Source organism: Bufo bufo, chromosome 7, assembly GCF_905171765.1.
Source record: "Bufo bufo chromosome 7, aBufBuf1.1, whole genome shotgun sequence".
Classification (NCBI taxonomy): domain Eukaryota; kingdom Metazoa; phylum Chordata; class Amphibia; order Anura; family Bufonidae; genus Bufo; species Bufo bufo.
Genome location: NC_053395.1, coordinates 50,970,209 through 50,997,718, shown reverse-complemented (window position 1 = coordinate 50,997,718; position 27,510 = coordinate 50,970,209).

Here is a 27,510-nt window from a genome sequence, read left to right as displayed (position 1 = left end):
AGTGTATATTTATTGGTTTGCGCAAAAGTTATAGCATTTACAAACTATGGTACAAAAATGTGAATTTCCGCATTTTGAAGCAGCTCTGACTTTCTGAGCACCTGTCATGTTTCTTGAGGTGCAAGAATGCCAGGATAGTATAAATACCCCCCAAATGACCCCATTTTAGAAAGAAGACACCCCAAAGTATTTGCAGAGGGGCATGGTGAGTTCATGTATGATTTTTATTTTTTTCACAAGTTAGCGGAAAATGACACTTTCTGAGAAAAAAAAATAATAATAATAAAGTTTCCATTTCTGCTAACTTCTGGCAAAAAAATAAAATCTCTCACGGATTCACTATGCCCCTCAGTGAATACCTTGGGGTGTCTACTTTCCAAAATGGGGTCATTTGTGGGGTGTGTTTACTGTTCTGGCATTTTGGGTGGGGCTAAATTATGAGCAACCCTGTAAAGCCTAAAGGTACTCATTGGAATTTGGGCACCTTTGTGCACCTAGGCTGCAAAAAAGTGTCACAAATGTGGTATCGCCGTACTCGGAAGAAGTAGGGCTATGTGTTTTGGAGTGTATTTTTTACATATACCCATGCTGGGTGAGAGAAATATCTCTGTAAATTGACAACTTTGTATAATTTTTTTTTTAAAGTTGTCATTTACAGAGATATTTCTCACACACAGTATGGGTATATGTAAAAATACATCCCAAAACACATTGCCCTACTTCTTCTGAGTACAGTGATACCACATGTGTGACACTTTTTTGCAGCCTAGGTGCACAAAGGTGCCCAAATTCCAATGAGTATCTTTAGGATTTCACAGGGCATTTTTACGCATTTGGATTCCAAACTACTTCTCACGCTTTAGGGCCCCTAAAATGCCAGGGCAGTATAAATACCCCGCAAGTGACCCCATTTTGGAAAGAAGACACCCCAAGGTATTCCGTGAGGGGTATGGTGAGTTCATGTAAGATTTTATTTTTTGTCACAAGTTAGTGGAATATGAGACTTTGTAAGAAAAAACAAAAAAACAACAAAAAAAAAAACAATTTCCGCTAACTTGTGCCAAAAAAAAAATCTTCTATGAATTCGCCATGCCCCTCAAGGAATACCTTGGGGTGTCTTCTTTCCAAAATGGGGTCACTTGTGGGGTATTTATACTGCCCTGGCATTTTAGGGGCCCTAAAGTGTGAGAAGAAGTCTGTAATCCAAATGTCTAAAAATGCCCTCCTAAACGGTACTCATTGGAATTTGGGCCCCTTTTGCGAACCTAGGCTGCAAAAAAGTGTCACACATGTGGTATCTCCGTACTCAGGAGAAGTAGGGCAATGTGTTTTGGGGTGTATTTTTACATATACCCATACTGTGTGTGAGAAATATCTCTGTAAATGACAACTTTTTCCATTTTTTTATACAAAGTTGTCAATTTACAGAGATATTTCTCTCACCCAGCATGGGTATATGTAAAAATACACCCCAAAACACATTGCCCTACTTCTCCTGAGTACGGCGATACCACATGTGTGACACTTTTTAGCAGCCAAGATGCGCAAAGGGGCCCAAATTCCAATGAGTACCTTTAGGATTTCACAGGGCAGTTCATGTAAGATTTCATTTTTTGTCACAAGTTAGTGGAATATGAGACTTTGTAAGAAAAAATATAAAAAAAATCAATTTCCGCTAACTTGTGCCCAAAAAACAAAATCTTCTATGAACTCGCCATGCCCCTCAAAAGTGATCTTTATAGCGCTGCAGCGATTTTACGGTGTTTTTGCAGTGATCAGAAAAAATATATATTTCTGTCACTGCGGTGGGGCGGACTGAACGCAAGTGTGCGCACAAGATCAGGCCTGATCGGGCGAACACTGCGTTTTTTGTAGAGCCTAAGGTGACCCTAATGTACTGATATAGATCTGATTGCGATCAGTCTTGATCACTTACAGATACTATATAGTACTAGTGCTGATTAGCGACAGCGATGACGCTAATCAGCGACTAATCAGTGACTGCGGTGCGGTGGGCGTTAACTACCTAACAAGTAGCTAACTAACTGGCGGTGATAAGGGACCCTTAGGCCCCATTCACACGTCCGCAATTCTGCTTTGCATTTTGCGGAATGGAATTGCGGACCCATTCATTTCTATGGGGACAGACTTTGTCCCGCTCGGATCCGGAATTGCGGATCTGCACTTCCGGGTCCGCACTTCTGTTCCGCAAAAATATAGAGCATGTCCTATTCTTGTCCGCAATTGCGGACAAGAAAAGGCATTTTCTATATAGTTCTGGCAATGTGCGGATCCGCAAAATGCGGAAAGCACATTGCCGGTGTCCGTGTTTTGCGGATCCGCGGATCCGTGGATCCGCAAAACACATACGGACGTCTGAATGGAGCCTTACAGGGGGTTGATCAATGATAGGGGGGTGATCAGGGAGTCTATATGGGGTGATCAGGGATTAAGAAGGGGTTAATAAGTGACGGGGGAAAGTGTAGTGTAGTGTGGTGCTTTGTGCTACTTACAGAGCTGCCTGTGTCCTCTGGTGGTCGATCCAAGCAAAAGGGACCACCAGAGGACCAGGTAGCAGGTATATCAGACGCTGTTAACAAAACATCATCTAATATACCTTTCTGATGCGATTTTTAAAGCATCTACAGCCTGCCAGCGAATGATCAGCGCTGGCTGGCTGTAGTTTAACTTCAAAGCTGTGCGCCGCTGTGAAAGCGCGCGCATGTGCGCGCGCGTTCACGCGAAATCTCGGGCCTCATGAGATGACGCCAATAGGCGTCGCTGGGACCTGAGAGCGCCGCCGTCCTGACGCCTATCGGCGTTAGTGTGGCGGCAAGAGGTTAATAACTGAGGGTAATGTATTAGACCTTACTGAAACCCCAGCCTGGACCACGGACAAGCATGAGTCACACTTAGGTCCCCATTTCACTAACTCTCCTTTGGACTATCTATTGTGGGGTTATGTAAACGGAGCCAAGGGAACCCTAGTTCCACCTCAACCGGTAGGTTCTCCAGGACTAAAATAGAACATCTCTAAGAGTGGCACACACCCACGGTTAGAGAAATTTCAGAGGTACATGACCTCACCGTACCACCAATCAGGGGAATAGCAGGTGTAGGTAAAGCAAACTTTGGAATACCCAATTAACTAGCATATTCAAAGTCAATAAAGCTGGCCACTGAACCGGAATCAATAAAGGCCTTGTTATGGGTACCAAAAGCTTACATTTAGAAAAACCAGGGTGTACCTGGTCTTTAGGTTGTCTTGCCTTAGGAGACTTGTCAGAGAGGACCCTCTTAGGACACTTGTTGATCCAATGGCCAGGATCTCCACAGTAGAAGCACTCTCCGCGTCTGCGATGAAGATTACCCCGGGTCATGCCAACCTGCATGGTTTCCTCGGTGGAGACCTCAGTGTTGTCCCTGGAAAAGGCCTCTGGCTGGGCCACCATCTGAAAACAGAACTGTCGTTCTTGACGTCTCTCTCTAACTCATCGGTCAAGTCGGACAACTAGGGTCATCATCTCCTCTAAGGTCTCTGGAATTTGATAGATCTTTTAAATTATGAGACAGACCAGACCTAAACTGACTCTTCAGGGCTGATTCATTCCATCCTGAGGGTACACACCACCGTCTGAATTGGGTGCAATACTCCTCCGCAGGGAGATGGCCCTGAACCCGTGCCCTAAGAGCCGTCTCGGCTACCAGGGCCCTGTCTGGTTCGTCATAGAGGGTACCCAGGGCCTGAAAAAAAACCTCCACAGAAGTTAGACAACTGGCCCCAGGAGGTAACAAGAATGTCCAGTCCTGGGGATCACCCTGTAGTAGAGAAATGATAATACCCACGCGTTGGCTCTCAGGACGGGAGGACACGGGGCGCAAACGGAAGTAGAGTTTGCAACTCTCCTTAAAGGAGAGAAACCTCTTCCGGTCTCCAGAAAAGGGTTCTGGGAGCTTGATCTGGGGCTCAAAATGTGGACTGGAGGGCTGAGGAGTGGAAGAACCTTGCCCTAACTCAAAAGAACGGAGTTTCTCTCCTAGCTCCTGCACCATCTGTGTCAGGTTAGAGACATGGTCAGTCAGGGTCACCAGAGGATTCATGATACAGTGGTTATTGGGCCTGTTAATCTGTAACGGTCACGTCCACACACACACAGGGGGAAGAAACATAGAAACATAGAAACATAGAATGTGTCGGCAGATAAGAACCATTTGGCCCATCTAGTCTGCCCAATATATCTGAATCCTATGAATAGTCCCTGGCCCTATCTTATATGAAGGATAGCCTTATGCCTATCCCATGCATGCTTAAACTCCTTCACTGTATTTGCAGCTACCACTTCTGCAGGAAGGCTATTCCATGCATCCACTACTCTCTCAGTAAAGTAATACTTCCTTATATTACTTTTAAACCTTTGCCCCTCTAATTTAAAACTGTGTCCTCTTGTGGTAGTTTTTCTTCTTTTAAATATGCTCTCCTCCTTTACCGAGTTGATTCCCTTTATGTATTTAAAAGTTTCTATCATATCCCCTCTGTCTCTTCTTTCTTCCAAGCTATACATATTAAGGTCCTTTAACCTTTCCTGGTAAGTTTTATCCTGCAATCCATGTACTAGTTTAGTAGCTTGTTGTGCATTTTCATACATATACAATATTATCTAATGACATTATAATCAAAATGAATGCTCATCTCATTGCCTTTAAGAATAAGATCAGCCTGAACCAAAGATTTGTTATGTGACTGAAAAAGCCAAGATGAGTTCATGGCAAGTTCAGTTTATATATAATAATAATAATAATTGTGAACATAAACGGACATTGTATTTAAAAGTTATTACTTAAGATATGAGACCATCTGTAAGGAGTATGCCAACTCCCTAAGACATATCTGTCTGGAGGGAACATGGTTACTTGATAAGGACTCATGTCCTTGGAGCACACCTGGTGTATGAGGTTCAATTTATATATTCATAAATATATATATATATATATATATATATATATATCTTTGTATGATATATTTAGTTTACAACATATGTTAATCAATAATTCATATAATGTGTTATCTATGTGTAACAATGTATCGATTTATATATATGTCATACTATGTATTTACCATTTAGAAGGTACAGAAACAACTCAGTAAGTTTAAGTTAATTGGATTTCAAAACAATAGTTATTCATGGGAGTACATAAATGAAATCTACAAGTTCCGATGCCCAGCATCAAAGCCGCTACATAAAATTTTCATCAAGTCAACCCATATTTCAAAAAGATAGGAGAAGACAGTCAACTCCAACAAGTCCAGGATATAGGTAATTAAAAGTGTAAGGAAAAGACCTTCCTCAGTGATTTATGGTAGAAAGGTCAATGAGGTCCTGTGAAAGTATTATTAGATATTTAATTTTAATGCTTAAAAAGTTGTTATATTCACCTACAGTACCGCAGTGCCATCTGGAGGCAGATGGGCAACATTATATTATTTCATTATTTGCTCTATACCATTTTAGGAGTTGAGATAACGTCATGAGGTTATTATCATGCGAATACACCCACCCTACCTGATTGGGAATCCATAATCTAAAGGGGATGATTCTTAGATAAGGGGGGGGGATAATTTTTCGTGTGCGGAGTAGCAGGGGGGTTTTCAAGAGAAAAGAAAGCTAGCTAGTAGAGGAGAAGTTGAGGTGTATCAAGATGGAAGCCATAATGAGATGCGCTATGATGGACCACCCAGCTTTCCTAGGAGCAGAAGTGAGATTCCTGCTAGGACTTGGTAAGAGACACAGAAAATGATATTTTATTTTATTAAGACTAATTTGATAGTGTGGGTGAAATTATACCATCTAGATTGGCGAATAAATAAATGATTAAATAAATTGATCATCTCCATATTGAGATGTAGTCTTAGGATATTGTGAGGCTTCATTCTACCTGCAGAAGAATCTAGACTCATAATCTAGCATAGCATTAAATAATTGCTTATATATATATATTGATATTGATAGAACATTCTTCGCCAAGCTAAGTGATGGATTCCCACCGGAAAGACGTCAAGTCCTTCCCATTTAAGATCCTAGATCCCTGTTATTCGTCTTAATAGTCTTACCAAAGTTATATATGTGAAAATAGTCCAGGATGGGGCAGAAGGATACAGTTGTCTCTTCTAAGTTATATCCTTGAATGGATTTGCCCATCTTGAACCCATGTGATGTGTAGTTGGTTAGGGGGGCATAATGTATTTAGCATTCTATAATGATGTCTAGGATTAGACATGCCCATCTTGATATAATGGGGTTTTCTCTGAACAGAAGTAATGTATATAACTTATGTTCATATTTTGATATCCTAACCTTATAATAGCTTGGTTATAATGTGACAAGTTATTTCCATTCACATGTATTGTTAAGCTTGTAATGCTTTATATTAACGCTATATATATTAATTTGCATATATCATTGTGTTTATTTACTTATATATGTTTATAACCTTGTAACCAATAAATCTGCATATTTTTATAATAGCTGTGTATCATTGTAACATAGTAACATAGTACATAAGGCCGAAAAAAGACATTTGTCCATCCAGTTCGGCCTGTTATCCTGCAAGTTGATCCAGAGGAAGGCAAAAAACCCTGTGAGGTAGAAGCCAATTTTCTCCACTTTAGGGGAATAAAAAAGTTCTTCCCGACTCCAATCAGAATAACTCCCTGGATCAACGACCCCTCTCTAGTAGCTATAGCCTGTAATATTATTACGCTCTAGAAACACATCCAGGCCCCTCTTGAATTCCTTTATTGTACTCCCCATCACCACCTCCTCAGGCAGAGAGTTCCATAGTCTCACTGCTCTTACCGTAAAGAATCCTCTTCTATGTTTGTGTACAAACCTTCTTTCCTCCAGACGCAGAGGATGTCCCCTCGTCACAGTCACAGTCCTGGGGATAAATAGCTGATGGGATAGATCTCTGTACTGACCCCTGATATATTTATACATATTAATTAGATCTCCCCTCAGTCGTCTTTTTTCTAAAGTGAATAACCCTAATTTTGATAATCTTTCAGGGTACTGTAGTTGCCCCATTCCAGTTATTACTTTAGTTGCCCTCCTCTGAACCCTCTCTAGCTCTGCTATGTCTGCCTTGTTTACAGGAGCCCAGAACTGTACACAGTACTCCATGTGTGGTCTGACTAGCGATTTGTAAAGTGGTAGGACTATGTTCATATCACGGGAATCTATGCCCCTTTTGATGCAACCCATTATCTTGTTGGCCTTGGCAGCAGCTGCCTGACACTGGTTTTTGCTGTTTAGTTTGCTGTTTATTAAAATTCCTAGATCCTTTTCCATGTCAGTGTTACCGAGTGTTTTACCATTTAGTATGTACGGGTGACTTGCATTTTTCCTTCCCATGTGCATAACCTTACATTTATCAGTGTTAAACCTCATCTGCCACTTATCTGCCCAAGCCTCCAATCTATCCAGATCCCTCTGTAGTAGTATACTGTCCTCTTCAGTGTAAATTACTTTACACAGTTTAGTGTCATCTGCGAAAATTGATACTTTACTATGCAAGCCTTCTACAAGATCATTAATAAATATATTGAAGAGAATAGGGCCCAATACTGACCCCTGAGGTACCCCACTAGTGACAGTGACCCAATCTGAATGTGTACCGTTAATAACCACCCTCTGTTTTCTATCACTCAGCCAGTTACTTACCCACATACAGATGTTTTCTCCCAGTCCGAGCATTCTCATTTTATATACTAACCTTTTATGCGGTACAGTGTCAAATGCTTTGGAGAAGTCCAGATATACGACATCCATTGATTCGCCGCTGTCAAGTCTAGAACTTACCTCCTCATAGAAACTGATTAAATTAGTTTGACATGACCGATCTCTCACGAAGCCATGCTGATATGGCGTTATTTGCTTATTTCCGTTGAGATGCTCTAATATAGCATCTCTCAGAAAACCTTCAAACAGTTTACCCACAACAGATGTTAAACTTACCGGCCTATAGTTTCCAGGCTCTGTTTTTGGCCCCTTTTTGAATATTGGCACCACATATGCCACGCGCGAATCCTGTGGGACATTGCCTGTCAGTATAGAGTCTGCAAATATCAGAAATAAGGGTCTGGCTATGACATTACTTAATTCCTTTAGGATACGGGGGTGTATGCCATCCGGTCCTGGCGATTTCTCTATTTTAATCTTTTTAAGCCGCTGATGTACTTCTTCCTGGGTCAGACAGGACACTTTTAATGGGGAATTTATTTTTGCATTCTGCATGTCATCTGACAATTTATTTTCCTCAGTGAATACATTGGAGAAAAAAATATTTAACAGCTTTGCTTTCTCCTCGTCGCTCTCTGCGACTCCCCCCTCATTACTCTTTAAAGGGCCAACACCTTCAGCTTTATACTTTTTAACATTTATATAATTGAAGAACATTTTAGGGTTGGTTTTACTCTCTTTGGCAATTAATCTCTCGGTCTCTAGTTTGGCCGCTTTTATTGTATAATGCAGAACTACATTTTATCATTAACGTCATCTCACGTCAAAAATAACTTATTTATCTGAGGAAATAGTCGGACTCAGATGTGAATTGTATCAATTAGGTTGTCTAGAATTCACTAGGTCATGATTTTAAGAATTTATGACAAATTTTATAAAATTTTATTTGTTATGGTTAATTATTTTTATGACCATAATTAATAATTCTTAATTGAATTATTACCCCCCGAGAAGCTCTTCTCTGAACTCTCTCTAGAGTATCTATATCCTTCTGGAGATATGGCCTCCAGTACTGCGCACAATACTCCAAGTGAGGTCTCACCAGTGTTCTGTACAGCGGCATAAGCACTTCACTCTTTCTACTGCTTATACCTCTCCCTATACATCCAAGCATTCTGCTGGCGTTTCGTGCTGCCCTATTACATTGTCTTCCCACCTTTAAGTCTTCTGAAATAATTACTCCTAAATCCCTTTCCTCAGATACTGAGGTCAGGACTGTGTCAAATATTCTATATTCTGCCCTTGGGTTTTTACGCCACAGGTGCATTATCTTGCACTTATCCACATTAAATTTCAGTTGCCAGAGTTCTGACCATTCTTCTAGTTTTCCTAAATCCTTTTCCATTTGGCGTTTCCCTCCAGGAACATCAACCCTGTTACATATCTTTGTGTCATCACCAAAAAGACAAACCTTACCATCGAGGCCTTTTGCAATATCACTTATGAAGATATTAAACAAAATTGGTCCCAGTACAGATCCCTGTGGAACCCCACTGGTAACATGACCTTGTTTTGAATGTTCTCCATTGACTACAACCCTCTGCTGTCTGTCACTCAGCCACTGCCTAATCCACTCAACAATATGGGAGTCCATGCTCAATGGCTGCAGTTTATTGATAAGTCTTCTATGTGGGACAGTGTCAAAAGCCTTACTAAAATCTAGATATGCGATGTCTACTGCACCTCCACCGTCTATTATTTTAGTCACCCAGTCAAAAAAATCTATAAGATTTGTTTGACATGATCTCCCTGAAGTAAACCCATGTTGTTTTTCATCTTGCAATCCATGGGATTTTAGATGTTCCACAATCCTATCCTTTAATAGGGTTTCCATTAATTTGCCTACTATTGATGTCAGACTCACTGGTCTATAGTTGCTCGATTCCTCCCTACTACCTTTCTTGTGAATGGGCACGACATTTGCCAATTTCCAATCTTCCGGGACGACTCCTGTTACTAATGATTGGTTAAATAAATCTGTTAACGGTTTTGCCAGCTCACCACTAAGCTCTTTTAATAATTTTGGGTGTATCTCATCAGGCCCCTGTGACTTATTTGTCTTCACTTTAGACAGCAAACTTAGAACATCTTCCTCTGTAAAGACACATGCATCAAACGATTTATTAGTCATCCTTTCTAGTGGAGGTCCTTCTCCTTCTTTTTCTTTTGTAAAAACTGAACAAAAGTATTCATTAAGGCAGTCGGCTAGCCCTTTATTCTCTTCTACATACCTTCCGTCCTTTGTTTTTAATTTAGTTATTCCTTGTTTTAATTTCCTTTTTTCATTTATATATCTGAAGAATGTCTTATCCCCTTTTTTCATAGACTGAGCTAGTTTTTCTTCTGCCTGCGCTTTAGAAGTTCTTATAACTTGCTTGGCCTCTCTCTGCCTAATCTTGTAGATTTCCTTATCTTCATTGCTCTGGGTTTTTTTATAATTACAAAATGCTAGCTTTTTATTTTTAATGATTTGGGCCACGTCTGCTGAGTACCACAGTGGTCTCTTCCTTTTTTTGCTTTTACTGACAAGTCTAATGCAATTTTCTGTTGCCTTCAATAATGCACCTTTTAAGTAGTCCCATTTCTCCTGGACTCTATGTAATCCGTTCCAGTCTGATAAGGACTCATTTATGACTAATTTCATTTTTGAAAAGTCTGTTTTTCTAAAATCTAAAACTTTTGTTTTTGTGTGGTGGGACTCTTTCACAGTTCTTATATTAAACCACACTGACTGGTGATCACTAGATCCCAAGGTTTCGCCTACAATGACATCATATACCGAATCCCCATTTGTGAATACCAAATCCAAAATGGCCTCCCTCCGGGTTGGCTCCTCAACCACTTGTTGTAGAGATAACCCCAGTAGGGAATTTAGAATATCTGTACTCCTGGTAGAACTTGTTATTTTGGTTTTCCAGTTTATATCTGGAAGATTGAAATCTCCCATAATGATAACTTCTCCTTTCATTGTCATTTTAGCTATTTCTTCAACTAGTAGATCATCTAGTTCTTTAACTTGACCAGGTGGTCTATATATCACACCTACACGAGTTACTGCATGGTTAGCAAACTGCAACGTAAATGAACACAACCAAGATGAGTGCTGGTCAAACAAATTAGATATAAATGGCGCCCATAAATAAGATTAGAATAATTTGAGTACTGGATTGCCTTAAAAAGTATATTTATTAAATACCATTAAAATAGTAGGCCCAACAATATAGAAAACATATATATAGCACCTCACTAGGAGGTAACATCTGCCAACCAGAGGTGAACTGGTAGGGAAAATAATAAATGAGCCAGGCGGTGTGTACACTGGTTCACTCAGAGGGAGAGTTAGGAAAAATAGGGATAGAAGTATGAGAGGGAGACAGATGCTGGGTCTCAACCCCTCAAAGGTCCCTATATCCTAACTAGAAACCTTAACCCTCTCTGACTGCCCCTAGGTGGCCCTAAACCTATCCTAATGACTGCCCAGCTTCGTCAGAAGCAAAAAGACCAGTCACATATAAGGGCAGGCAGACAAGAGAAGTACAATTAAACACAAGAAAAAAACAAAAAAACGTCCCTACGCGTTTCACTGACCGATGTCAGATCATCAGGGGACCATAGTATAATTATCCGGAATGCAGGCAGACAACAACAGCACAGTATACGCCTGTTGAATCCTAAGTCATAGGTAGCGGCAAAAAATTAAGAGTATCCATAGAGTACAACTGGATGTACTTAACTTGCCCATGTAGTCAGCCTGCGTCCTCGGTCCGCACCTCTCCTGCGTATGGCAGTGGGAACGAGTGACTAGCGCTGGCGTCCTTTTTAAACCTCGCGCGTCATAGGCCCCTCCCATCTGTCGCACATGATCATTCACGTGACGCCTGACGTGCAGCGTCACGTCACTCCCAGAAGTCACATGATCGGATGCGGCGGTGAAGCAATCCCATCCACTGTTGATCCCGTCTCCTAGGTATCTGACAGGTACAACAGTAGAGGGGAGGGGTATCAGAATATGCTCATAGCGATGTGGGGGCGGGCTCATCCCACCCACCATGAACAACCTGAATATGGCTAATGTAGCCCATTAGAGGTGCGTCGCTCCTTATAGTCCCAGGAGGCGCTACCTAGGATATTTATTGGCAGGTTAAAAGGAAAACATACTGGATAGTTGAAAATCAAAGACGATAGGGATGATGCATCACAAGCTGTATTGATGGACACCCCATAGGGTGCCACGACACAGAGAAAAAGGGGGGGGGGGCATGGAGCCGAGAGGGACGGGAACATAGTGAAATAGACAATAATAATAATAAATATCATTATCCCAGTTTAACAGCCTACATAATGTGCTGAAAAAAACTGTAATACAGGCAAAGCTAGACACCAAAATGATAGTATAATATATATAATATATAGCTGGTATAATCATATATATGGCTTATACACATAGGGCATAATGTTTTCAATATAGAGGATAAGTGATGGATATAGTCCTCCCTAAACAAGAAATCATTAGATCCTGTAGTGGGCTATATATGAATGGACATAGCAATAACAAAGCTGCGTGTACTGGAAAATTATCCAAAATCTAAGTCAACTAGTAGACCTAGATTCCTCAATGAAACAGCTGAATGAAAGCTGCTCATTGAGGCCTGTAGGATTGGTGGTCTTAAGTTCAAATATCCACCATGTCTCACGCTGCAATATCCGCCTATCCCAGTCACCCCCTCTTTTCAAGGGAGGAATCACTTCAATGCCCATAAAAGTAATACCTCTATAGTTACCATTATGGTTCATTTCAATGTGCTTTGCCAATGGAGTGTCTCTTTTGTGCCTAATGTCTCCAAGATGTTCCCCCACCCTCCGTCGAAACTCTCGAGTGGTTTTCCCCACGTATTCCATACCGCAATGACATGTCACTCTGTAAATGACTCCTTTAGATCTACAATTTATAAATCCCTTGATGGAATAATTTTTGCCCGTGACATTACTTTGGTACTCACTACCTTTACTGATGTAAGGGCATGCCACGCAGCCACTGCAACGAAAGCACCCCGCCGGTGGTTTCAACCATCCACCCGTCCGGTCCTTAATCCCGTCGAAGTGGCTGCGCACAAGGCGGTCCCGTATGGAACACCCCCTACGGTACGTGATGTTGGCCCTAGGTGCCACGATGTTCCTAATGTCTGGATCAAGCAGAAGAATATTCCAATATTTGGATAGCACCTCACGCACCTCTTTGGCTGCCCCATCAAAGGTACCAATTAGGCGAATCTGTTTGTCTTTTTTGACAATCTTATTGGGATGTAGTAGTTCTGTTCGATTTTTGGAACAGGCCTTCTGGAATGCTGTTCTAAGGGTAGAATCAGGATAACCCTTTTCCCTAAACCTTGAACGCAAGTCATCCGCCTGTTGTTTAAACTCTGTCATTGTGGAACAATTCCTCCTCATTCGCAGGTACTGCCCTGTGGGAATGCCCCTTTTGAGGGGAAGAGGATGATGACTACACCAATTTAGAAGGGCATTAGTAGATGTGGGCTTTCTGTATGTTTTAGTTTGGAGTTCGCCCTGTCTCCCTCTCATTATGACGACATCCAGAAAGGGAAGAGAGTCTTTTTGGACCTCAAACGTAAAGCGTAGCCCCACATCATTAATGTTTAGAGTTTCAACAAAATGCTGCAATTGGCCTACCTCTCCATTCCACAATAAAAAGACATCGTCGATGAATCTGACCCACGTCCCCACATTAGTGACGACATGGGCCAGTGACTCATCGAACACAATTGTCTCTTCCCACCAGCCCAGGAACAGGTTGGCATACGATGGGGCACAGGGACTCCCCATCGCCGTGCCCCTGAGCTGGTGGTAGAAGACACCATCAAAAAGGAAATAATTGGAAGTCAAAATAAATTCCAGAAGTTTCATGACAAAATCATTGTGGGCATAGTGTTGTCGGCCCCTGGTCAACAGGAAGGTCTCTGCAGCTCTCAATCCCAGGTGATGTGGGATAGAGGAATATAGCGCCTCCACATCAATAGAGGCAAGCCAAGTATCCCCATCAATGCAGACTCCTTCCAGTCGACCCAGGAGGTCGCTTGTGTCCCTGATGTACGACGGTAAAGTCTTCACAAAAGGGGCCAAAATGTGGTCCAAATAAATCCCCACATTTTGTCCTAAGCTGTTAACTCCGGCCACTATTGGTCTTCCTTTAAGGGGTGTCGTTCCCTTATGAACCTTCGGAAGACTATAGAAGGTCGGGATAGTCGGATGTTTTCTATACAGGAACTCAAACTCATCTCCTGAAATTAGACCAGATGATTTGGCCTCACACAGAATGGTTTTTAATGTAGCTTGAAAGCCAACAGTAGGATCAGCTCTGAGTTTTTCATATGTATCGGTGTCCCTCAATAGGTCAAGGCAGAGCTTTTTATAGTCTGGCGTGTCCAGAACCACCACATTACCCCCTTTATCAGAGGATTTAATCGTGATGGTCCCGTCACACGCCAGATGCTCTAAAGCCTTATATTCTTTTTTAGAGCAGTTGAATCTGGGTTTCTCCAGAGCCATCCGCTCCAAATCCTGCGACACCTGATTCAAAAATACATCGATGCAGGAGGGATCTCCGACTGGTGGCATTCTAACACTTCTGTTTTTTAAAGTGGTAAATGGTCCCTTACCCTCCTGCATAGTGCAATCACTCAGACTGAACAATAATTTGACGTCCTGCAAAATATCAGACGAAATGCCCAATTCCTTACTCTCTCGTCTATTGACCAAGGCATGATGCTTGTGCCATTTGAGTTTCCTGGCAAACAAACTCAGATCCTTGATCCAACTGAACAGATTGAAACAGGAAGTAGGCACAAATGACAGCCCTTTACCCAAGATTGCCATTTCAGCCTGCTCCAGCTTACGTGAGGACAGATTCAATATCTGCCCGCATTGTTTTGACTTGGAGTCGTGGCTGGTGCAGTCTGGTTGCGATTTCGCAGATAGTAGGGTATCCCTTGATCTAAAAAACGGGCACCACTACTATCATAGGAGCCACGTGGACCAGTATTCTCATAGCCCCCCCGTGGCCCTCTCCCCTTTCTGCGTCCACGACCTCTCCCACGAATGGAAGGATTACCCTCCTTCTCGCCTTCAGAGGCTTCAGTTTCACTTGAGGATATGTCAGAGTCGGGTTTCCCCGTTGTTTTTTGGGGTCCACGTTCAATATTAGTGTAGACTCTGTTTTCTCGAAAGTCTTGTAAGTCCCTATTAAACTGACGGTGTTTTCTTTCCTTCAAGTGAAACTGAAACCTCTCTAGCGTAAGCTTAAGTTGTGCCTCCTTATTAACAAAATCTGGTCCCTGTTTAAGTTTGTTTGTAATCTCTATCTGTTCCTTTAGTTTATTATCCAAAAGGTTCAGATTGGTCCGTTCCTCCTCCAGCAGGAGAGACATAAATCGTAAGGAGCTTTTTGTTGCCTCCTCCTCCCATTTTGTCATGAGTGCAGAGCTTTTACATCTATTAGCTGGAGTAAGGGTGATTCTTAGTCCCCTGGGAACTATCTGATGCTTCAGGTAGTTCTCCAGGGACTGAATCTCCCACCAAGAACAGATCTGTTCTTTAAAAGTTTTAGTCAGGTCTTTGAAGGCAGTTTTGAAGGAGGGAGTATACCTCTTCAAAGTTAAAGTTTTAGCCCACTACAGGATCTAATGATTTCTTGTTTAGGGAGGACTATATCCATCACTTATCCTCTATATTGAATACATTATGCCCTATGTGTATAAGCCATATATATGATTATACCAGCTATATATTATATATATTATACTATCATTTTGGTGTCTAGCTTTGCCTGTATTACAGTTTTTTTCAGCACATTATGTAGGCTGTTAAACTGGGATAATGATATTTATTATTATTATTGTCTATTTCACTATGTTCCCGTCCCTCTCGGCTCCATGCCCCCCCCCCCTTTTTCTCTGTGTCGTGGCACCCTATGGGGTGTCCATCAATACAGCTTGTGATGCATCATCCCTATCGTCTTTGATTTTCAACTATCCAGTATGTTTTCCTTTTAACCTGCCAATAAATATCCTAGGTAGCGCCTCCTGGGACTATAAGGAGCGACGCACCTCTAATGGGCTACATTAGCCATATTCAGGTTGTTCATGGTGGGTGGGATGAGCCCGCCCCCACATCGCTATGAGCATATTCTGATACCCCTCCCCTCTACTGTTGTACCTGTCAGATACCTAGGAGACGGGATCAACAGTGGATGGGATTGCTTCACCGCCGCATCCGATCATGTGACTTCTGGGAGTGACGTGACGCTGCACGTCAGGCGTCACGTGAATGATCATGTGCGACAGATGGGAGGGGCCTATGACGCGCGAGGTTTAAAAAGGACGCCAGCGCTAGTCACTCGTTCCCACTGCCATACGCAGGAGAGGTGCGGACCGAGGACGCAGGCTGACTACATGGGCAAGTTAAGTACATCCAGTTGTACTCTATGGATACTCTTAATTTTTTGCCGCTACCTATGACTTAGGATTCAACAGGCGTATACTGTGCTGTTGTTGTCTGCCTGCATTCCGGATAATTATACTATGGTCCCCTGATGATCTGACATCGGTCAGTGAAACGCGTAGGGACGTTTTTTTGTTTTTTTCTTGTGTTTAATTGTACTTCTCTTGTCTGCCTGCCCTTATACACTGCGTGCAGAATTATTAGGCAAATGAGTATTTTGACCACATCATCCAGTTTATGCATGTTGTCTTACTCCAAGCTGTATAGGCTCGAAAGCCTACTACCAATTAAGCATATTAGGTGATGTGCATCTCTGTAATGAGAAGGGGTGTGGTCTAATGACATCAACACCCTATATTAGGTGTGCATAATTATTAGGTAACTTCCTTTCCTTTGGCAAAATGGGTCAAAAGAAGGACTTGACAGGCTCAGAAAAGTCAAAAATAGTGAGATATCTTGCAGAGGGATGCAGCACTCTTAAAATTGCAAAGCTTCTGAAGCGTGATCATCGAACAATCAAGCGTTTCATTCAAAATAGTCAACAGGGTCGCAAGAAGCGTGTGGAAAAACCAAGGCGCAAAATAACTGCCCATGAACTGAGAAAAGTCAAGCGTGCAGCTGCCAAGATGCCACTTGCCACCAGTTTGGCCATATTTCAGACCTGCAACATCACTGGAGTGCCCAAAAGCACAAGGTGTGCAATACTCAGAGACATGGCCAAGGTAAGAAAGGCTGAAAGACGACCACCACTGAACAAGACACACAAGCTGAAACGTCAAGACTGGGCCAAGAAATATCTCAAGACTGATTTTTCTAAGGTTTTATGGACTGATGAAATGAGAGTGAGTCTTGATGGGCCAGATGGATGGGCCCGTGGCTGGATTGGTAAAGGGCAGAGAGCTCCAGTCCGACTCCGACACCAGCAAGGTGGAGGTGGAGTACTGGTTTGGGCTGGTATCATCAAAGATGAGATTGTGGGGCCTTTTCGGGTTGAGGATGGAGTCAAGCTCAACTCCCAGTCCTACTGCCAGTTTCTGGAAGACACCTTCTTCAAGCAATGGTACAGGAAGAAGTCTGCATCCTTCAAGAAAAACATGATTTTCATGCAGGACAATGCTCCATCACACGCGTCCAAGTACTCCACAGCGTGGCTGGCAAGAAAGGGTATAAAAGAAGAAAATCTAATGACATGGCCTCCTTGTTCACCTGATCTGAACCCCATTGAGAACCTGTGGTCCATCATCAAATGTGAGATTTACAAGGAGGGAAAACAGTACACCTCTCTGAACAGTGTCTGGGAGGCTGTGGTTGCTGCTGCACGCAATGTTGATGGTGAACAGATCAAAACACTGACAGAATCCATGGATGGCAGGCTTTTGAGTGTCCTTGCAAAGAAAGGTGGCTATATTGGTCACTGATTTGTTTTTGTTTTGTTTTTGAATGTCAGAAATGCATATTTGGGAATGTGGAGATGTTATATTGGTTTCACTGGTAAAAATAAATAATTGAAATGGGTATATATTTGTTTTTTGTTAAGTTGCCTAATAATTATGCACAGTAATAGTCACCTGCACACACAGATATCCCCCTAAAATAGCTAAAACTAAAAACAAACTAAAAACTACTTCCAAAAATATTCAGCTTTGATATTAATGAGTTTTTTGGGTTCATTGAGAACATGGTTGTTGTTCAATAATAAAATTAATCCTCAAAAATACAACTTGCCTAATAATTCTGCACTCCCTGTATGTGACTGGTCTTTTTGCTTCTGACGAAGCTGGGCAGTCATTAGGATAGGTTTAGGGCCACCTAGGGGCAGTCAGAGAGGGTTAAGGTTTCTAGTTAGGATATAGGGACCTTTGAGGGGTTGAGACCCAGCATCTGTCTCCCTCTCATACTTCTATCCCTATTTTTCCTAACTCTCCCTCTGAGTGAACCAGTGTACACACCGCCTGGCTCATTTATTATTTTCCCTACCAGTTCACCTCTGGTTGGCAGATGTTACCTCCTAGTGAGGTGCTATATATATGTTTTCTATATTGTTGGGCCTACTATTTTAATGGTATTTAATAAATATACTTTTTAAGGCAATCCAGTACTCAAATTATTCCAAACTGCAACGTAACCCAAACTGACTCTATGTTGGCCTCACCAACTTGTATTAGGTTAGATTTAATGCTATCTTTCACATACAGGGCCACTCCTCCTCCTTTCTTGCCTTCTCTGTCTCTTCTGTATAAAGAGTACCCTGGTATGGTTATGTCCAAGTCATTTCTTTCATTAAACCATGTCTCCGTAACAGCCACTAAATCTACATTCTCAGATGCCATTATTGATGCAAGTTCATTGATTTTTTTACCTAAACTGCGAGCATTTGTAGACAGGACTCTGAGCTTATCATTTCTTAACCTCTGTGCTTCTGACCTGTTCTGGCATTGTTTCGGGGGGCAATTGGACTCTTTTATTTTCACTCTTTTGCCCCCCCTTCCTAGTTTAAATACTCTTTCGCAAATTCTTGGAGTTGTTCACTAAGTACATTTGTTCCTTTGAGAGAAAGATGCAAACCATCTTTTTTGTACAGTTCCTTTCTATTCCAAGTAGAGCTATCATGAGAAACAAAGCCAAATCCTTGCTCTTGACACCATTTACCAAGCCATATGTTGAACTCCTTTATGCGCCTCTGCCTATCATTCTGAACATTATGCACAGGCAGAACTTCAGAAAATGAAATGGTGGATGCAAAATCCTGTACGTCATTACCAAGTGTGATAAAAGATTTTTTCACCTCTGACACTTCATTGCAAGCCAGGTCATTTGTCCCTAGATGGACAAGAACATCCACGTCCCCTTCCTGCTTTGCTTGCTTAACAATATTAATAATACGTCTTCTATCTCTTCTAGCAGTAGCCCCAGGGAGACATCTCACAAAACCATTTTCTTTAAGCTCCACACTTCTTATGACTGAATCACCCAGCAACAGCTGCTTCCTTTGAGACTTCACTTTATCTTTTTTGTCCTTGGCTGCAGTCTTGCATACATTAGACATAGGAGTCAATGGTTTCTCACCCTCTGTGCTTGAGTCCATATCCATGTTGTCCTTACATTCTGAGAGTGCTGCTAATGAATTATGGAGAACCACCGACTGTGGGACATGTCTTCTATCCTCCACTCTAAGTCTTCCAGAACCTACAGTAACCCATCTGCCATTTCTGGGGGTCCTCTGTGGCAGTGGCATTGCAGCAGTCCTAGCTGGAGTTTGTTTAACAGATAATTTAAATATCTCTGATTTCAAAAATGCAATTTACTGCTGCAGTAAGGAGAACTGTCTACAGATCTGACAGCATCCGAATCTCCAAAGAGTGGAACATGAAATAAATGCACAACAATTCCTGCACTGAACCAAGTCTGCCATTTTAAAGAGGAAAAAAATAAATAAAAATTGTAAATTTAAATTGAACAAATCTTACCTTTTTTTTTTTGTATTGTTTCCACCTTCCAGCCTACCTCCTGACTATCTCCTGCAATATCTCTTAACTGTACTTAATGTAGTACTTGAAGGTAGTACTTGCAGCTCTTCTCAAGCAATGGTCAGCAAGGATAGTGACCACTGCCCTCCACCCTCTCCTCTGGCCCTGCCTACTTGCCTCACAAGTCCTGATGACAGGGGACAACTGAACGACAGTCCCTTACTTAGGATATGTGCAGGGAAGACAGACAAGTCAAAATAAGGAACGTGATCGGACCGGGTCAGAACCAAGAGAGCTACGCAAGGTCAAATACCAGGAGAGAAGAGAAGTACCAGAGGAGTCCGCAAAGAGTAGTCAGGTGGGAGCCGAGGTCACAATACCAGGAGGGATGCACCTGTGGCCAGCAGGCTGCCTGTATTTATAGTGGGGTCTGAGGGTCATGTGACGTGGCCAGCGTCACATGACCGACAGACAGACAAGTGATCAGCTCGGCGCTCAAGGCAGACCTAGGAGCAGGGAGCCTCCCAGCTAGCAAAGCCGCCCTGGGAACGAGGCCAAACACAGATCCTCGCTCCCGAAGCTAAGCAGCAGGTCTGCGGCTGATGGGAGACGGAGAGCACCTTTGGCGCCCCGTGACACAACTGCTGCACAATATAAATGTACTATATACTTTCTATGTTAGAAAGTATATTACACGTATATCACACTCCTCAGTATAGCACACCTATACCATTCCTTAAAAGGACTTTTATGTCCCTATTGTCTAGCGTTTGGTGTCCCTAACAGGTCCCACCTGATGGATGTGTCATGGGTCAAAGTTTGGCGCAATGCAAAAGAATATGGCGCCGGCGGACATCGCATTATGGCCGGGAGAACTGCAAGGCCATCTCTAGACACTTACATCTGCACTGAGCCAGTAAGGAGCCGGCTTATGACATGCGCTTGCTGACATCTATTGCTACAGTCCAGTGGTCCCACAACTGCACTTAGGGCTGATTTACACAACTGTGCTTTTTTGTATGGCTGGTTTTTAAAAGATAAAAGGCTACAGTGCATTATTTCTAAAGAACAACTATTAGGGCTGATACACGCAACTGTGCTCGGTCTGGGAAACACAGTCCATGTGTAAGATGCATCTCCTGGGCTGACCGCAGTTCTCCTGACCTGACTGCATCATAGTGATAGTCATAAATCACTATGATGCAGTCAGGTCAGGAGAGCTGCGGTCAGCCCAGGAGATGCATCTTACACGTGGACTGTGTTTCCCAGACCTAGCACAGTTATGTGTATCAGCCTTTATAGTTGTTCTTTAGAAACAATGCACTGTAGCCTCTTATCTTTTATTAACCAGCCATAGAAATAAGATAAAAATTGTGCACAATGGAGCTGATTTGTTGTTCCTGGTTGCATGGGAGGAGGGAGTTGCGAAGAAATGTGTTTGTGTGGGGGAAGGGGGGCCATACAAAAATTTGCTGTGGGGCCCTGTCATTTCTAGCTACGCCCCTGCATAGGAGATCAATGTTTTAGGCTGGAATAACCCTTTAAACCACTCATGACATTGGGTATACATGTACACCAGATGCCACATCTTTATAGAATGCTTCTGCTCAGCACCTGAGTGGGTGCCACAGCTGTTGGGTGTCTGTTGTTTTACACAGGAGACAACTGGTGGCAAAGTCACCGATTACGGACATTTAACCCCTCAGATGTCAGGGTCAATTGATGCATCTAAGTGGTCTTTTCCCGGGAGTCCTGAGGTAGCCATCTAGCCACTGTGGTGGCCTCAGGCCTTTTGAGAGCTCTGAGGTCTGTCACAGGGCAGTTACTATAAAGCTTTGCCTGTGACAGGTCTTGATAGGAATGGACTGATTGTACCATGGGCTGCAATTGCAAATCATTGCAGTTATGGGAGAATCGATCAGATGATTACCAGTTCAAGTCCCAAGGGGACCAAAAATAATTGTGGAGATAAAGTTTTTTTTAAAGTATGTTAAAATTCAAATCACGCTTTTCCCTATTTTAAAAATAAAATAAACAATAAAAAAGAAAATTTCTTTGGCATCACCATTCCTTAAAATTCTTAAACTAGTAGAACATAAATATATTTATCTCTTACGATGAACAGAACAACGGAAAAAAAATCTAAATGGTTTATTCAATATTTTTTGGTAGCTTCACCTTCTCAAAAATTGAATAAAAAGTAATCAAAAAAACATACACACCCCAAAATGGTATCAATGAAAAGTACAGATCAAACTGCAAAATAAATGAGCTCTCACATAGCTCTGTAGATGTAAATATAAAGTTATGGGGGGTCAGAATATGGCGATGCAAAGAACAAAATGTTTATATAATTTCTGCCTGCATGACCATGTTATAACGGAAAACAAAAACGGAATCCATAACGATGAAGTGAACCAGCCCTAATTGATGCACAGGATCCGTTTTTTACAAGATCCCGTTTTGTTTTTTTTCTGATCTTCTGATGGATCATAAGAACGGAAAGATAACAGTGATGTGAACTCTCCCTAAATGGTGCCATTAGAAAGCACACTTGTTCCGTAGAAAGCAAGCCCATCTATGGCTATGTGAAGGGAAAAATAAAAGTTATGGCTCTGGGATGGCAGAGGATGAAAAATGGCATAAAGGGGTTAACTGAATTTCCATCATGAATTTGCATCTGCATGGTAAGAACACAAAATAGATGAAACTCCTTAATCGCTTAGTTAGCATTATATGTGAATGAATAAAGTAATGAAATGCTGTTATACAGTTATACACTATGTCAATATCGCGCGTCTGAGCTCGCTCTGTAAACAGAAATAGCCTTGGTTTATGTAAATTTATTATAGCATAATCAAAATATTAACTTCAAGCGCCATTAAATAAAACTGCTCTGGAGATAAACAATTTGACACAACGCTGTGATTTGGTGCATCATGTTTCCAAAGCCAGTGAGCAAAATGTAGAAAGCTATTTTCTATCTAAACTTACATAAACAAGTGATATGTCCTCAATTAAAATGTTAATAAACTGAATATAACGCATATGGGCAGTCCTGCATATGAAGAAAGAACTCTGAAAATTGTTTAAAAATTTTAGCAAATGTTGACATGTCTTTTGCAGCAAAAATTGTGCATTTTTTTAATATATCTTTATAGCAGTGGCCTCCAACCTTTGACTCACCAACTTTTGAGAAACAATAGGAAAGTATTACTACTAGCATGACCAGACTGCCACAGTTGGAAAGCCACAGACTAAAGCTTGTAATTAGAGATGAGCGAAGTTTGCAAAAATTTGATTTGGCTGCTTTTCAGAATTTCACTAAGAAATTTGCTTCTTCGTCACACAGCGCATTTCTTTGTAAGTAGAAGGCATAATGACGGAGAACGAGATGAAGAATGAGGGCTTTTAGGGGTTAATCATCTTGAGTGAAGATCCCACATGAAATCTTGCGTGGTGCGTGATGATGTCATCACGCTGGCCGGCATGGTGACGTCATACGATTTCAAGTGGGATCTTCAATCAAGATGGCTACATGGGGTCTCTTCCTGCTGAAATAGATGAGATGAGTATTCATTACCTCCATTTCAGGGAAAACTGATTTATCACGAAGCAAATGGAAATTTTGCTCTGCGGCGTACCAAATTGTCCCTGAAATTCAGATAGAAGTCCACTTCAGATACGGTACTTCGATTCACTCAACCCTACTTGTAATATCTCATAAAATAGTTAAAAAGTTTTTAAAGGGACTTAGATATTGGTGACCTTTCCTCCAGATAAGTCATCAGTATCAGATAGGTGGGAGTCAGACACCATCCCCATTCATCAGCAGTTTCAGGCAGCTGTCCACTGTGTAGTGGCCATTCTGGGCTATTGAAGCTCAATTCCCACTTAAGTGATGGGAGCAGAACTGTGGTATGTCAGCGCCTTAAGCTAAATGGCGCACAGCTGTAGAGGCTACTTAAAACAACTAATTAGGGGAGTATCAGGTATCGGAACCCCACAGGTCTGATATTGAAGACCTACCCTGACAAAAGTGCCTTAAAGCATACCTGAGTTTTCAAAAAAACTTTGCATAATGGCCGTTCTTTATTTGTAGAATCATAACTTTGAAGGAGCAGGTCTTTTTTGGGCTTTCCTAATGCCTTACTTACCATATTATTCCTCATTTCAGCTGCACAGTTAGATGCATTTCTCTCACAAACAGGTGGCATCTCCTTTCTATGGAATCTGTCAGCACGGTATCCAGTGACCTCACTTCCCTTACTTCCCACTATGTTTTCTTCTAGGGAGCTCAGAAAGTTGATAAGGAGCAAATAGACAGGAGATTTTCTGCTCTTCAGGAGCAGTGTAAAAGCTGTTCTTCTATCAGGCTTAGGAGCTCAGCTATCTCTGACACAACTCCATTTGCTGTGAGCCTTTTTCTATGTCTCTAGATCTAGCCTAACAACAGGCAGTGGACTGCAATTTAGATGGAAGTAAGACCCCTACTGGGAATTACTTTACAACTTTTTTCAGGTGAATGCAGGAAGGTTTTTAAACGAAGTGATTTAGACATTTGGTAATTACACCATTCTTTATTAAATTAAATTGTGTAAAAGTACAGTGACTCTACAGAGAATTTCCACTACATTACGAACATACCATATACCTGGTCTATATATTATAGAAATTTACCACTAAAGTCTCTGGACCTACCAGCTTCTAACACAGAGAGGAGTTTGCTGCTTTCCTCTTGAATGTTGATGGTGCAGCACCTATGAATAAGGCTCTGTTCACTTGCCAACAAAAGCTCAGTTTAGATTTGATGTGAATGGGGTCCACCGTCCCCGCTGGTATTGTCGTATGATGGATCTGGCAATGTGTTGACACTTTAATAAAACATTTGTAATGTTCTTCTCTCACAGGGACACTTGTTTGGTTGCTTTATAGGTGCTTAAGAGCCACAACACACTCTGGGGTGACTTTTGTAGAAAGCCAATTTTTGTTTATTTGTATATTTTTGGAGCGTGGGAGGAAACCCCCATAAACAGAGGGAGAACATATAAACTCCATACAGATGTTGTCCTTGACTCAGATTTTAACTGCTACAAGGCACCAGTGCTAACCACTGAGCCACTATAAACAATTATACAAATGTGTGAACAGTAAATTGGAATTTGCCAAGAATTGCTGCAAGGAAATCCAAAGCAAGCGGCATATGGATCCATAAAAAGTCTATTGACTTTCTATGAATCGGATTTGAGCCAGGGCGGCATGGCTAGGACTTGTTGCCTCTACACTTAGTTTCACTTTGAAACATGTGCAGCCGCCATTTTAGAAAAACCTGATCTGTTACCACGAACACGAGAGAATTCGTATTCATTGCGAATTGAAGTTTCCCTAAACTTCGGACTGAAATCCTCTTCAAATGCTTCGCTTTGCTCAACACTAGACAGCACACGCTCCAGCAAATTTTGCTCTACTTGGTCACTTAAATTATGTAAACCATACCATCAACACAAAAAGGAAAATAAAAGTGCAACACCTAATCATATAGTCAAGGACAAATGTTACCTTCCCAACAGCACCACAATACAACAATTAAAAAAATACCACAGTGCAGCACAAATTACCTACCCAGCAACACTAAAAAATACTACAGTGCAGTGCCAGATATCACAGTGCAGCACAAAAGACCTAAACAGCAGTGCAAATCAACAACTACAGTGCAGCACAAAATATCTCCGCACAACAAACATCACAGCACAGCACTATTGGCAACAGCAATGTCTCCCTTCTCACCCCTCACCAGCTGTTCCCTTTCTTACCCTACTTCCTACCCCTCCTCTACTGACAACATTATCCCCGTTTACACACCTCAGCTACTGCAGAACCTCATATTACACACCTCAGCTGTTTCAGAACCTCATAATACACACCTCAGCTGCTGCAGAACCTCATAATGCTCACCCCTTGTGCTGCATGACCTCATACTATACACCTCAGCAGCCGAAGAACCTCTTAATACACACTTCAGCTGCTGCAGAACCTCCTTACACACACCTCAACTGCAGCAGAACATCCTAATAGTGACAAGAGAACTAAGAGTCTCATTATCACCAGATTGTTATTATTGGAAATTAGGGGGCAACACAGGGAGGTGTAAAAGTGTAGAGAACTATCACTACCAGCATGTCCAGATTTTTATTATAGGGCATCATCCAGCATTACCCAGTAAGTGTTTTAAAAGGAGAGAACTACAATCCCCAGTATGTACAGACTGTTAATATGGAGCATCAGTATGCATTATAAGGAGAGGGGTATGAGAGGAGAGAGCTACAACTCCCATCATTACCAGACTGTTGTTGTAGTGCATCAGTTGCAATTACTTAGAGAGAGATATAATTGGACAGAACTACAACTCCCAGCCATTCTAGGATATCATGAGTTATCCTAGGAACCACTAACCTTTTCTTCTAGGCACATCACAGGAGCTCTTTCACCACTTCTCCGCACTGGTAATCACATAATGATGATAACACCAAAGGTCCTTCAGACTTTGCTGCACTGCTATGTCTTGGCTTACTGCACTGGTCATATGGTGATGATGACATCATCATAGGTCCTTCTCCATGTCCTATATTCTTCTCTCACAGGTAGCTATATAAGTGTATTTACAGGGCAGGCCTTTCCTCCACTGCTGGCCCCCTTCCCCCACAGATTCCATAGCAGCTACATGGTCTGCCTCTATTGGAGGTACACCACTCCCTCTGACTTTCCTTCATAGTTAAAGCAGGGTGCTGGCTCTCCTTAAAGAGACCAGCTATATATGAAGACTTTTTAGCAATGCTCCCTGGGAAAAAAATATGCAAAGTGGTATCTCCCAGGGAAAGAAAACCATCTCGCTAGCAACACCTTCTGGAATTGGTTCCCTATGAGTCAAAGTTTGACTTTTTAACAAGTCTTGGAATGTAACAAGGGAAAATAGCCAAGCCAGATATCCAACCTTACATAGATTAATGGTGCTTGTCCCTCATCAGTACAGAGCAGGATTCTGGCTGGCTCCATAGTTAGAGATAGTCTGAGTATTAGATGCATTGTATGGTATGCATATTTTGGTATAAACACTGGAAGAATATTTTATATAAAAGTTTCTGTTGAATTTAGAACTATTTCACACCTGTAAACTGATTACAATTTTTTTGGGCCTGTATAATAAGAATACTGATGGTGTCCACAACGGCATACAAATTATCAGAACTTTCTGATTATATTTTAATTGCAATGATATTTATAGTAGTAAAATTCATTGTCATGGAAACAAGTGTACTTCACATTTTTATAATTCAAGGTTCATTTAAGATTATTAACAGTTCCGACACACCGTCCAAAATGTTCTACCCATGATTTTTATATTTTTTACTTTTATAACATTTTTGATCTATTTTATATCTTTTTTACCCTATTACTTTTATATTCCTTTACAAAATTGCTCTTTCTCTGGAGCTTTGCCTTTTCATGATGTAGGGTATATATTTCATTCTATGCCATAAGTAGGCTCAGGTTACATTGAAAGTCATATGTTCTAAAACTAAAGTCTATCAAGCTAATGTAAAATTGGCAAAACTATGTTATTGAAGTTGTTGAATCAGGCCGAAGCTTTTAATGGGGACAGAAGTTACAAAGTTTTAAAATACATGAGGGCAGCAGTAATCCTAGAAAAAAAATCTTACAAAATTTCCAGTTGG